The sequence below is a fragment of the Rhipicephalus microplus genome, unplaced genomic scaffold, assembly GCF_043290135.1.
Source record: "Rhipicephalus microplus isolate Deutch F79 unplaced genomic scaffold, USDA_Rmic scaffold_19, whole genome shotgun sequence".
Taxonomy (NCBI): Eukaryota; Metazoa; Arthropoda; class Arachnida; order Ixodida; family Ixodidae; genus Rhipicephalus; species Rhipicephalus microplus.
The window spans coordinates 3831277-3835378 of NW_027464592.1; positions in this window are offsets into that span (position 1 = coordinate 3831277).

Below are 4102 nucleotides of genomic sequence, written 5' to 3' on the forward strand. Positions count from 1 at the left end.
CGTCCAGTCTTGCACCACTTGCCAACAGAACAAGACACCTCCGCGGCACCTTACTGGCATGTTACAGCCGCTCCCGTGCCCGGCTCGCCCATTCGACCGCGTGGGTATAGACCTCTATGGCCCCCTCCCATATAGTATCTCTGGAAACCGGTGGATTATTGTCGGAGTCGATCATCTGACACGCTACGCTGAGACTGCAGCTCTACCGGCAGCGACCGTCCACGAAGTTGCACTCTTCATTCTCCGCAGCTTCATTCTACGTCATGGTGCTCCGCGGGAATTACTCAGTGATAGGGGTCGAGTGTTCCTGTCGGAGGTCATCCAAGCTATCCTCGCTGAGTGCAACATTATCCACCGGAAATCTACCGCATACCATCCACAGACAAATGGTCTTACTGAGTGGTTCAACCGCACACTTGGCGACATGCTGAGGATGTACACCTCCTCCGACCACACTAACTGGGACGCTGTATTGCCCTTTGTTACCTTCGCTTATAACACCGCGACGCAAGCGACTACCGGTTTTTCCCCGTTCTTTCTAGTGTACGGCCGCGAACCTTCCCACCCACTCGACACTATACTACCGTATCACCCTGATGCATCTGAGTGCTCCCCGCTTTCGGAAGTCGCCAGATACGCTGAAGACTGCCGTCAGTTGGCTCGGTCTCTGACAAGTGAGGCTCAAGGCCTACAAAAGACTCGACACGACGATGCTCACCGCATAGCTCCTACATTTCGTGCTGGCTCCCTTGTGTGGCTTCGGGTGCCCCCTTACGTTCCTGGCCTGTCTTCTAAACTTCTGGCCCGGTACCATGGTCCCTACCGTGTCATTGACGCGACCTCCCCGGTGAATTACGTCATCGAGCCATTAACACAATCACCAGATTTGCGCCATCGAGGACGCGAGACCGTACACGTCGACCGTCTCAAGCCCTACTACGACCCCCTCATTGCGCCTACTCCCTGAGTCGCCAGGATGGCTACCCTTCACCCCGGGGATATTGTAGTGGAGCATACGCACCAACGCGTATGCGCCTTCGGAACACAACGAAAAGCCCGTGCTCTGATTGCGCGAGAACCTGTGCCACCTTTGCCAGACTTGCTGTTCGCCCATTTTCCGTCGCGACCTCGTTGCGACTCCTCTGTTCTAATAAACATCATCGCAATATATATATATATATATATATATATATATATATATATATATATATATATATATTGCTACATTGCAACATCTGCGGATAAAGAACATATCGGCCAAACAGACACGCCATTTCGGCTGCGGTTCAATAATCACCGGTACCACGCCACTTCACTGCCGAAGCTACCTTTATCTAGACATATGCGCCTGCCAAACCACAGTTTTGAAAATATCAGCGTAACTCTTTTGCAGTCCGGTTTCTCAAACAGGCGCGAACAGCGTGAGGCATATTTTATTTTCAAATTTCGAACATCAGTAGCCGGCATCAACGAGGACCCCGGAAAACGCTCCTGCCTCCGAGAAGTAAGCCAGGAGGAAATTGGTGACAAAGATTGATAACTGGAGACCATGCTTGTTTTTTCTGACTTCCTCGTACGTGTACGCTGTCCTTTCTTGTTTTTTGTTTTTCTTTTTTTTCCTTTTTTTCACATGCACATACAAAGTGTTTATGTTCGCCTACCACTTGATGACCATTGAAGGGAAACGGACGAAGAATAAAGGTAAAGAGCCGACCGACCAATTCAGGGGAAACCCTTTCTTTACGCACGCCGTCATGGACCCCTCCCGCCAACGCGGCGACAATCTTGGGTGGCCAGACACATGTGGAGAACTGAACAGCACGTGATAAAAACCGGATGTGGACGTACACGGACAGTTGGTTTCGTTATCAGTGTTGACAGTGGTTCTTCCTCTTTTTTACTTTCTTTCTTTTTTTTCTTTTTCTCTTTTCGTCTTTTTTCTTCCCTTTTTTTCTTTTCTCTCTTTATTTTTCTCTTTCTTTTCTTGTTTTAGTTCCCTCTCACTCTCGCAAACATCTTTCAAGGTGAGAGGGACGCGGCAGCAACGAAGTTTGGAAGTTCATGTCAGTATAACTCGTCCCCTGATGAAGGGAGGACCCCTCCCGAAACTGTTGGGAAATAAATATATTTATCCTTGTTGACAACGCTCCCGTTGTGCCAAATCCCATATATATATATATATATATATATATATATATATATATATATATATATATATATATATATATATATATATATATATATATATACTCCGACTACAGCAAGTATACTTACTAGTTCGGCGCACTACGGAAATCCACGACTCGTCCACCTTTTTTACAGCATCTCGTAGGCGGTCTGCGCAACTTCACAACTTACATCAACTGCCGTGTCTGCAGAGTTTTTGAAGTAGTTAACATAACGCAATCAGTCTAGAGTTCGAATAAATGCGTTACAGCAAACGATAGAAGCGCTACAGATTTGATCAACGGGATGGCGACGGCGATCTGGTTGTTCCTTCTGAAACGGGTGTCTAGTGCCTAGTGCGCTTACGCGAAATTAGGCCAGTGTGTAGGTGTTTTTTCACAGTCTTTCTTGAACGCAGAAATTCCGGCCATTCTGTCTGTATGTCTGTCCAACGCCTCCTATAAACAATGCCTGGGGAATTGCTCGCGCTCCCAGCGGAGTTGGCCTGCCTTCAGTTTTCAGCAAACGCCGCGCGGAGGCGCTCGTGATCGAGACTATTATGGTTCCTGGGCTGACGTTCGGCAATGCGGTCTTGTGCATGAGATCAGAAGTTCAAGCAAGATTAGAAATTAAGCAACGTGGAATAGGTAGGCTCTCTTTAGGAGCTTACGGAAATACACCAAATCAGGGAGTACAAGGTGATATGGGATGGACATCATTTGAGGGCAGGGAAGCTAGCAGCAAGATAAAATTTGAGAAGAGATTGAGAGAAATGGGGGAGGACCATTGGGCTAGGAAGGTTTTCAGCTACTTGTACATGAAGAATGTCGATACCAAATGGAGGAAGCGAACCAGGAAGTTGACTGGTAAATACTTAGAAAACAGCAGGTGGCCAACCCAAAATGAACTATCAGTTAAGAAGAAAGTGAAGAAAATGGAGACTGACATATGGAGAATGGGCATGATTAAGAAGTCCGCACTAAAGGTCTATCGAACTTTTAAGCAGGAAATTGCCAAGGAAAGAATCTATGATAATACTCGGGGTAGTTCATTACTGTTTGAGGCCAGGACGGGAGTACTGCGAACCAAGACATATCGGGCCAAATACGAAGGGGTAGACACAGTATGCAGTGCGTGTGGAGAGGAAGCAGAAACTACCGAACACTTGATAATGTTCTGTAAAGGGCTTCACCCTATAGTTCAGGATGATGGCGCAGATTTTTTCAAAGCACTGGGGTTTAGGGACCGGGAGGGCAAAATAGACTTTAAGCGGGTAGACTTAACTAGAAGGAGGTTATGTGATTGGTGGCTAAAGTGAAGGCACGAGTGAAAATTAAACTCTTCACTGCAAAGTACGAATCCTCAAACTCACTTTTTAAGGGAAAAAAATATAGTTTTTGGTTCATTAGGTATTACGGCTTGCTGGCGCTAGCCACCGCCCGATCTAAAGGGTACAGCCATATCCATCCATCCATCCATCCATTATCACGGCAGCGGGTGGTACCAGCTAGAGGTGTGCGCCGACTGATCGGCGCGCCGCCGCCGCCGACATTTTATATCGGTGCAATATTGGTGCGCCATTTATGCACCAGTACCAAATTTTCACAGCTTGTCTTTTTGGCGCTGTTTTTTATGTGAATCTTGTCTTTTTCTTTTTGATCTTGATTTATAGCTTCGTTTCACATTTATGTAGCCAGTCAAAAACAGGCTTCTTAGTTATCTTCATCCAGCTTCAGAGACCGAGAGTACCACACTATGAACAGCGGCACAAGTTCGGCGGCCACAGCATGAAATGACATATTGGACAAATTGACAAAAAACAAATGTAGCAGTTACAGTAATGCATAGACGCTGCCATCTTAGGCTTAAAATCAATTTTTTCTGGTTTTCTATGTCGTAATTAGCAATGATTTTGGTCATAAAACGTTGAATGTAC